Source organism: Peromyscus maniculatus, chromosome X, assembly GCF_049852395.1.
Source record: "Peromyscus maniculatus bairdii isolate BWxNUB_F1_BW_parent chromosome X, HU_Pman_BW_mat_3.1, whole genome shotgun sequence".
Lineage (NCBI taxonomy): Eukaryota > Metazoa > Chordata > Mammalia > Rodentia > Cricetidae > Peromyscus > Peromyscus maniculatus.
The window spans coordinates 42,559,849-42,570,414 of NC_134875.1; positions in this window are offsets into that span (position 1 = coordinate 42,559,849).

The window sequence follows — 10,566 nt, forward strand, 5'->3', positions numbered from 1 at the left end:
AGGTTCCTTGTTTCTGTATCCTGCATGTTGATGTAGTGCTAGAATGTAAAACATCATTAGCAAACTTTTGCCCTCCCAGGATCTTCCACTCTATTGTAAGTCTGTATTTAAGGTCTCCTCCCTCCATCAATAGGGGGCATTCTACAGAGAGGAAAGACCTGCTGTCTTGTCTCTCTTTTTAATCCTCAGCCTCTTGCTTGGTCATGGTGAATGTGTAGTAAACGCGGGCATTGCTACAACCAGAAAGCTTCTGAAATCTGATATTTGCCTTCATTTGAGTCTATAAAAACGTTTAATAGTATGAGTTTATGATACTCCTGTTTGCTGAATAAAAATGTCAGGTAATTTGATATTTAGCCAATAAATCAATACTTATTAATGTACTTGTGTCTATTGAATTATTGTCAGAGAACAGGATGAGTTAAATCAATTAATCTCTTTACTGAGATCTTTCTTGATGAAAATAATTAAGGGTGGATATTTCAGAGTGAGACTTCTAACAAGATGAATCTTATGGTGATGCAGTCTAAAACCAACAGTGCCCTTATGGATTAAAAAAGAAGAATGGTCTTGATAGAGAATTAGATGACCTGGATAAACCTTCAAATGCAAAACATAAAAATACTAAAAAAAACAACCTTAAGGATGATTTTTTCTAGTTCCATCCTTTTGCCTGCCAATTTCATGCTTTCATTGTTTTTCTCTGCTGAGTAGTACTCCATTGTGTATATGTACCACTTTTTTTCATCCATTCTTCAGTTGATGGGCATCTAGGTTGTTTCCAGGTTCTGGCTATTACAAATAGTGCTGCTACGAACATAGCTGAGCATGTATCTTAATGGTATGAATCAGCATTCCTTGGGTATATGCCCAAGAGTGGGATGGCTGGGTCTTGGTAGTTCGATTCCTAATTTTCTGAGAAACCGCCATACTGATTTCCACAGTGGTTGTACAAGCTTGCATTCCCACCAAAGGTAGAGGAGTGTTCCCTTTGCTCCACATCCTCTCCAACATTGACTGTCATTGGTGTTTTTGCTCTTAGCCATTGTGACAGGTGTAAGGTGGTATTTCAGAATCGTTTTGATTTGCATTTCTCTGATGATTAAGGATGTTGAGCATTTCTTTAAATGTCTTTCAGCCAATGGTGATTCCTTTTTTTTTTTTTTTTTTTTTTTTTTTTTTTTTTTTTTTTTGGTTTTTCGAGACAGGGTTTCTCTGTGTAGCTTTGCCCCTTTCCTGGGACTCACTTGGTAGCCTAGGCTGGCCTCGAACTCACAGAGATCCGCCTGGCTCTGCCTCCCGAGTGCTGGGATTAAAGGCGTGCACGACCACCGCCCGGCACCAGTGGTGATTCTTGATTTGTGAATTCTGTTTAGCTCTTTAGCCCATTTTTTAATTGGATTGTTTAGTATTTTGATGTCTAGTTTATTGAGTTCTTTATATACTGTGGAGATCAATCCTCTGTCAGATGTGGGCTTGGTGAAGATCATTTTCCCATTCTGTTGGCTGTCTTTTTGTCTTATTGACAGTGTTTTTCTCCCTGCAAAAGCTTCTCAATTTTGAGAGGTCCCATTCATTAATTGTTGTGCTCAGGGTCTGTGCTGTTGGTGTTATATTTAGGAAATGGTCACCGGTGCCAATGCATTCAAGAGAACTTCCTACTTTCTTTTCTACTAATTTTAGTGTCATTGGATTTATGTTCAGGTCTTTGATCCACTTGGACTTGAGTTTTGTGCATGGTGACAGATATGGATCTATTTGTAATCTTTTACATATTGACATCCAGTTATGCCAGCACCATTTGTTGAAGATACTTTCTTTTTTCCATTGTATAGTTTTGGCTCCTCCATAAAAGACCAGGTGTTCATATGTGCATGGATTAATGTCAGGGTCTTCAATTCGATTCCCTTGGTCCGTATGTCAGTTTTTATACCAGTACCAAACTGTTTTTAATACTATAGCTCTATAGTAGTGTTTGAGGTCAGGGATGGTGATGCCTCCAAAGGTTGCTTTATCGTATAGGATTCTTATAGCTATCCTGGGTCTTTTGTTTTTCCATATGAAGCTGAGTATTTTTCTTTCCAAGTCTGTGAAGAATTGTGTTGGGATTTTGATGGGGATTGCATTGAATCTGTAGATTGCTTTTGGTAAGATTGCCATTTTTACTATGTTAATCCTATCTATCCAAGAGCATGGGAGATCCTTCCATTTTCTGATTTCTTCTTCAATTTCCTTCTTTAGAGATTTAATGTTCTTATCAAAAAGGTCCTTCACTTGTTTAGTTAGTGTTATCCCAAGGTATTTTATATTATTTGTGGTTATTGTAAAGGGTGATGTTCCACTGACTTCTTTCTCAGCCCTTTTATCATTTGTGTATAGGAGGACTACTGATTTTTTTTGAGTTGATCTTGTATCCTGCCACTTTACTGAAGGAGTTTCTCAGCTGTAGGAGTTGCCTGGTAGAGTTTTTGGGGTCACTTATGTATACTATCATATCATCTGCAAATAGTGAAAGTTTGACTTCTTCCTTGTCAATTTGTATCCCTTTGATCTCCTTTTGTTGTCTTATTGCTCTAGCTAGAACCTCTAGCACTATATTGAATAAATATGGGGAGAGTGGACAGCCTTGCCTTGTTCCTGAATTTAGTGGTATCGCTTTGAGTTTCTCTCCATTTAATTTGATGTTTGCTGCTGGCTTGCTATAAATTGCCTTTATTATATTTAGGAGTGTTCCCTGTATTCCTGATCTTTTCAAGACCTTTATCATGAAGGGGTGTTGGATTTTGTCAAAGGCTTTTTCAGCATCTAATGAGATGATCATGTGGTTTTTTCTTTCAGTTTGTTTATATGATGTATTACATTGACACATTTTCATATGATGAACCATCCTTGCATCCCTGAGATGAATCCTACTTGGAAGTGATGGATAATTGTTTTGATGTATTCTTGGATTCGGTTTGTCAATATTTTGTTGAGTATTTTTCCATCAATGTTCATGAGGGAGATTGGTCTGTAGTTCTCATTCTTTGTTGCATCTTTGTGTGGTTTTGGGTATCAGGGTCATTGTAGCCTCATAAAAAGAGTTTGGTAGTGTTCCTTCTGTTTCTATTGTGTGGAACACTTTGAAGAGTATGGTTATTAGTTGTTCTTTGAGTGTCTGGTAGAATTCTGCACTGAAACCATCAGGTCGTGGGCTATTTTTTTGCTTGGGAGACTTTTGATGACTGTTTCTATTTCTTTAGTGGTTATTGGTCTATTTAAATGGTTTATCTGGTCTTGATTTAATTTTGGTATGTGGTATTTATCCAGAAAATTGTCCATTTCTCCCTGGTTTTCCATTTTTGTGGAGTACAGGTTTTTGAAGTATGATCTGATGATTTTCTGGATTTCCTCCTTGTCTGTTGTTATGTCTCCTTTTTCATTTCTGATTTTGTTAATTTGGGTGCTCTCTCTTTGCCTTTTGGTTAATTTGGCTAGGGATTTGTCTATCTTGTTGATTTTTTCAAGAACCAACTCTTGTTTCATTGATTTTTTTGTATTGTTCTCTTGTTTTATATTTCATTGATTTCAGCCCTGAATTTGATTATTTCCTGGTGTCTATTTCTCCTAGGTGAGTTTGTTTCTTTTTGTTCTAGAGCTTTTAGTGTGCTGTTAATTCCTTGGTATGGGATTGCTCCATCTTCTTTAGGTGTGCATTTAGAGCTATGAATTTTCCTCTTAGCACTACTTTCATAGTGTCTCATAAGTTTGGGTATGTTGTACTTTCATTTTCATTGAATTCTAGGGAATCTTTAATTTCTTTCTTTATTTCTTCCTTGACCCATTGATGTTTCATGTGGGCATTATTCAGTTTTCATGAGTTTGTGGGTTTTCTATAATTTTTGTTGTTGTTGAGGTCTACCTTTAAGGCCTGGTGGTCTGATAAGATACAGGAGATTATTCCAATTTTTTTGTGTCTTTTGAGATTTGTTTTGTGGCCAAGCATGTGGTCAATTTTTGAGAAGGTTCCATGGGGTGCTGAGAAGAAGGTATATTCTCTTGTGTTAGGATGGAATGTTCTGTAGATACCTATTAAGTCCATTTGAGTCATAACATCTGTTGGGTCCTTTATTTCTTTGTTAAGTTTCAGTCTGGTAGATCTGTCTTTTGGTGAGAGTGGTGTGTTAAAATCTCCCACTACTAATGTGTGGGGTTTGATGTGCATTTTAAACTGTGGTAGTGTTTCTTTTATGAATGTGTGTGCTTTTGTATTTGGAGCATAACTGTTTGGAATCGAGACTTCATCTTGGTGGATTTTTCCTGTGATCAATATGTAATGTCCATCCTGATCTCTTTTGATTGATTTTAATTTGAAATCTATTTTATTAGATATTAGGATAGCTACACCAGCTTGTTTCTTAGGTCCATTTGCTTGGAAAGCTTTTTCCCAGCCCTTTACTTGGAGGTAGTGTCTGTCTTTGAAGTTAAGGTGTGTTTCTTGTATGCAGCAGATGGATGGGTCCTGTTTTCTTATCCATTCTGTTAGACTGTTTCTTTTTATAGGTGAGGTGAGACCATGGATATTGATGGATACTAACGACCAGTGATTGTTAATTCCTGTTATTTTTTTGTGGTTGTGTTGTGTTGTCCTTCTTTGGTGTATGTTGGTGTGGGATTATCTATTGCTTGGTTTTTCATGGATGTGTTTAGCTTCTTTGGGTTGGATTTTCCCTTCTAGTGCTTTCTGTAGGGCTGGGTTTCTGAACAGGTATTGATTAAATCTGGTTTTATCCTGGAATATTTTGTTTACTCCGCCTATGGTGATTGAGAGTTTTGCTGGGTATAGTAATCTGGGTTGGCATCTCTGGTCTCTTAGTGTCTGCATAAGATTTGTCCATGACCTTCTAGCTTTCATAGTCTCTATTGAGAAGTCTGGTGTTATTCTGATGTGTTTGCCTTTATATATTACTTGGTCTTTTTCCTTTGTGGTTCTTAATATTTTTTCTTTGTTCTGTGTGTGTTTAGTGTTTAGATCATTATGTGGCAAGGGGACTTTTTCTTTGGATCCAGTCTATTTGGTGTTCTGTAAGCTTCTTGTATCTTCATGGGTATTTCTTTCTTTAGGTTACGAAAGTTTTCTTCTATGATTTTGTTGAATATATTTTCTGGGCCTTTGACTTGGTATTCTTCTCCTTCTTCTATCCCTATTATTCTTAGTTTTGGTCTATTCACGGTGTCCTAAATTTCTTGGACGTTTTGTGTTACGACTTTTTTGTCTTTAGTGTTTTCTTTGCCTATGAATCTATTTTCTCTATTGTGTCTTCAGGGTCAGAGATTCTCTGTTCCATCTCTTGCAATCGGTTGGTTATGCTTATCTCTGTAGTTCCTGTTTGTATATTCAGGATTTCTATTTCCAGCATTCCCTCAGCATGTGTTTTCTTTATTGTCTCAAATTCATTTTTCAGATCTTGGAATGTTTCTTTCATTGGTTTAATTGCTTTTTCTTGGCTTTCTTTGATTTCTTCCCATTTTTTGTTCGTTTGTTCTTCCATTTCTTTAAGGGAGTTTTTTATTTCCTCTTTAATTGAGTTTTTCATTTCCTCTTTAAGGGAAGTTTTTATTTCCTCTTTAATGGAGTTTTTTATTTCCTCTTTAAGGGAAATTTTTATTTCCCTTTTAAGGGAATTTTTTATTTCTTCTTTAAGGGCCTCTATCATCTTCTTAAAGTCATTTTTAAGATTGAATACTTCTGTTTCTTCTGTCTTGGTATGTTCAGGTCTTGCAGGTATAGAATCACTAGGTTCTGATGTTGCCATATTGGTCTGTATGTTGTTCCCTGTATTTTTGCACTGGCGTCTACTCATCTCTTCCTCTGCTCCGTGCAGGTGGTGTCTGTGTCTGAGAGTGCCTCTCTTGTTCTAATTTTTAGTCTTGGTTCACTAGGAGTTCTTGGTTAAATTGGTGCTATTGGGCTGATTCTTCAAGAGCAGCTGATCTCAGTTGGTGAAGTATATACTTATGATTCTGGTGATCTGGTTTGGTTGCTGGGCAGCACCTTCTTCTGTGTTCCCAGGTCACATTTTATTCATTCTTCAACTCCTCAGTTGATCTTGTTTCTTCAGACTTCAAACTGTAGGAATCGGAATCCTCTCCCGGATGGAGTTCAGCTGGGTGGAGTAGTCTCACCAACACCTCCAAGTTGTTGGGTTTTGCAGGATCAGTAGCTGGGCCCTAAGTTGGCCCCAGACGGACAGAATGTTCAGATTCGTTCTGGTTCTGTCCCACGGAGATAGCTTCTTCCCAGGGTGTTGGGATTAAAGGCACCCCTGTTCCAAGCTCTTGATTAAGAGCTTGTTTTCACCAGCTCTTCAGTGGGTAATAGCTCAGTTTCTGGTCTTTATTGCAACTGTGTTTCAGCAGCCCTCTGCTGGGCCTGCCAGATTGCATTGAATACAGAGATTACTTTCAGTAGGATGGACATTTTCACCCTATTAATCTTTCTAGACTATGAGCATGAGAGGTCTTTCTAGATTTTGGTTTTGTCTTTCATTTCTTTCTTCAGTGTGTAAAGTTTTCATTGTACAAGTCTTTATCTTCCTTGATTACATTTATTTCAAGATATTTTTGATCCTATTGGGAATGGATTGTTTTTATGGTTTCTTGTTATATTTTTCATCTATATACAGGAAAACTAGAGATGTTGTTTTTTTAATTTTGTATCCTACAACATTGCTGGATGTATTTTTCAGCTCTATTTGTCCTGTTGAATCTTTGGTATCTTTTATGTGTAGAATCATATCTTCCAATAGGTGTATTAGACTTCTGTCTTTCCTATATGTATCCCCTGTATAGCCTTGTTTCATTGCTCCACCAAGGACTTCATGAATTTATTGAAAAAGAGTAGAAAGTGTGGCCAGTCTTGTCTTGTTCTTGATTTTAGCAGAAATGATTTCAGTTTTTCTCCATTTATCATGATGTTTCTTGTGGGCTTGTAGTGTGTGTGTGTGTGTGTGTGTGTGTGTGTGTGTGTGTGTGTGTGTGTGTGTGTTGGTGGGTGTGGGTGTATGCTGCATATGTGAGTGTATTCTTACAAAGTATATTAACAAATAATTTTCCCTTAACCCAGTTGCAACATATGTAGGATTAAGACCCGCCTATAATGCCAGTGTAATTCTATAGCTATCAAATAGGAAAGGCAGAAGGTTTGTACAAAAACCATGACTTTACAAATAAAAACTTAACATTCACATAATCTTTGTTTTAATTACAATTGTGACCTCAGACCAGTTGCAGTGGACTTATATATTGTCTTTATTAGGTTGAAATATCAACCCGCTATCCCTAGATTCTCGAGGACTTCTGTCATGAAGAGATGTTAGATTTTCTTAAAGGCATTTTCAGCATCTAATGAGCTGCTCGTGAGGCTTCTCTCCTTGAGTCTGTGAGGTGGATTAAATCTACTGGTTTACATGTATCAAACCATCCCTGCTTCTCTGGGATGAAGTTAAATTATCTTTTGGATGTGGTCTTGAATTTGGCTTGCAAATATTTTAATGGAAATTTTTGTGTTTATGTTCATCAGAGAGATTGGCCTATATACTTCTATTTTTAGTTGGGATTTTGACTGGTTTTGGTATCAGGGAAATGCTGGCTTAGTCAAACAAATTTGGAAGTGTTTATTCTTTTTCTGTTTTTTAGAACAACTTGAGGAGTATTAGTGTTAATTCTTCTTTGAAAGTCTGGCAGAATTCTGTGTTGAATCTCTCTGGCCTGGGTGTTTTTTGTTGGGAGAGTCTTTCTAATTTTGTTTTTTACTTTTTATGATATGATGTTGTAGAAATTCTTTTAAAAATCTTTAAGTACCATGTGAGATCACAGCTGAAAATGACAGTATGACATGATTACTGACCTGAAGACATTCTATTGCCACTGCTTGGTGTTTGCCTTGGAGTTTCCCAGTATAGGGATTTTTCTGCTGAGGTCCTGGCACACAGAACATGTTTCTTTGAGCTCTTTTATTCTTTCTTTAAATTTTTCATTCATTTTTATTTTCTTTCAGATTTAATTTTTAATCTTAATATTTCCTGATTTTTATTAATTCTTTGGAAATTGCATGCAATGATTTCTAAGTTTTAATTTTTTTAATTTAAAGATTTTTTTCCATTTTCCATACCAACCACAGTTCCTCCTCCCTCCCCTCCTCTCTTTCACCCCCCAACTTCTGCCCACTCCATCCCTTATCCATTCCTCAGAGAGGGTAAGGCTTCCCATGGGGAGTTAACAAAGTCTGGCATGTTGAGTTGAGGCAGGACTAATCCCGCTCCCCCTGTATCAATGTATCCCAAGGCATAGGGAATGGACTCCAAAAAGCCAGTTCATGCACCATGGATAAATCCTTGTTCTACTGCCAGTAGTCCCACAAACTGACCAAGCCACACATCTGTAACCCACATTAAGAGGACCTAGTTCAGCAACCCCAGAGAAACTAGGTAACAAGGAGGACCCTAACAGAGACGTGCATGGATCATTGTTGGAAGGGGGCATAGATAAGATCTCCTGAGTAAATAGAGAGCATGGGGAGAGGTAAGGGAAGGTGGCAAGAGAACATAAGGGAACTAGGTAGTTGAGTTGGGGGTGGGGGAACAGAGAGGGTGAGCAAGGAAATAGATACTTGTTTCTATTTATTTAAATTTTTAATAATTTTACCTACCAACCACAGATGTCCCTCTCGTTACTCTTCCTGCTCCCCTCAGCATCTCTCCCCCCACTTCCCATCTCCTCCTCCAAAATTGTAAGGCCTCCCATGAGGAGTCAGTCAGCAAAGCCTGGTATATTCAGTAGAGGCAGATCTCAGGCCCTCCTCCCTGCATCAAGAGTAAGCAAGACAGATGATGGGTCAAGAAAGCCAGCTCATGCACCAGGGATAGATCCTGATGCCACTGCCAGGGGCCCCTCAAACAGACCAAACTACACAATTGCTCCCCTATGCAGAGGGCCTAGTCCAGTCCCATGCAGGTTCCACAGCTGTTGGTCCATAGTTTGTGACTTCTTACTATCTTGGATCAGTTATTTCTTTAGATTTTTCATATCATGATCTTGAACCCCCTTGCTCATATAATCCCTCTTCCTTCTCTTCAGCTGGACTCCCAGAGCTCAACCTGGTGCTTGGTTGTGGATCTCTGCATCTGCTTCCATCAGTTACTGGATGAAGGATCTATGATGACAATTAGGGTATTCACCAATCTGATTACCGAAGAAGGCCAGTTCAGGCACCCTCTCCAATATCATTAGTAGTCTAAGCTGCGGTTGTCCTTGTGGATTCCTGGGAATTTCCCTAGCACCAGGTCTCTCCCTGACCCCATAATGGCTCCCTCTATCAAGATGAACCCAGCTAAGACTCTAAAAGTCCAGTCAAAGACAGGGAGGAGGGACTATATGAGCAAAGAGGTCACGATCATGGTGGGAAACCTACAGAGACAGCTGACCCAAGCTAGTTGGAGCTCACTGACTCTAGATTGACAGCTGGGGAACCTGCATGGGACCGAACTAGGCTATACTGTTTTAATATCTCTTTTCAATTCTCATTATATTGGTTAGGAGATTTCAGTTATTTTGATTAGTTTAGCTTATCATTTGTCTGTTTATCTTTTCAAGGAACCAACTCTTCATTTCATTGATTCTTTGCATATTATGTTTCTAGTTCATTGATTTCAGCCCTGATTGATAGAGACCTTTAAAGAGGAAATGAAATTTTCCCGTAAAGAAATGAAAGAAAAGACAAACAAAAAGTGGAAGAAATCAATAAATCCCTTAAAGAAAGCCAAGAAAGAGCAATTAAAAAGGTGAACGAAAGTCCAAGATTTGAAAACTGAAATAGAGGCAATAAAGAAGACACAAAATGAGGGAATGCTTGAAATGGAAAATTTGAGTAAATAAACAGGAACTACAGATGCAAGGAAAAGCAACAGAATGTAAGAGAAGGAAGAACCGATCTCTGGCATTGAAGATACAATAGAGGAAATAGATTCAAGAGTCAAAGAAAACACTAAAGCCAAAAGAGTTGTAACACAAAATGTTCAGAAAATTTGGGACACCATGAAAAGACCAAACCTAAGAATAACAGGAATAGAAGAAGGAGAGGAATGCCAACTCAAAGGCACAGAAAATATCTTCAACAAAATCATAGAAGAAAACTTTCCCAACTTAAAGAAGGAAATGCCTATGAAGGTACAGGAAGCTTACAGAACACGAAATAAAGTGAATCCCATAAAATGTCCCCTTGCCACATAATAATCAAACCACTAAACATACAGAATAAAGAAAAATTATTAAGAGCTGTGCTGTGGGATGGTCTGTATGTCAAATGTGTTGCTCTGATTGGTCAATAAATAAAACACTGATTGGCCAGTAGCCAGGCAGGAAGTGTAGGCAGGACTAACAGAGAGGGGAACTGAGAGAACAGGAAGGTGGAGGGAGACACTGCCAGCTGCCACCAAGACAAGAAGCCCATGAAGCTGGCGGTAAGTCACAGGCCACGTGGCAAGGTATAGATTTATAGAAATGGATTAATGAAAGATGTAAGAACTA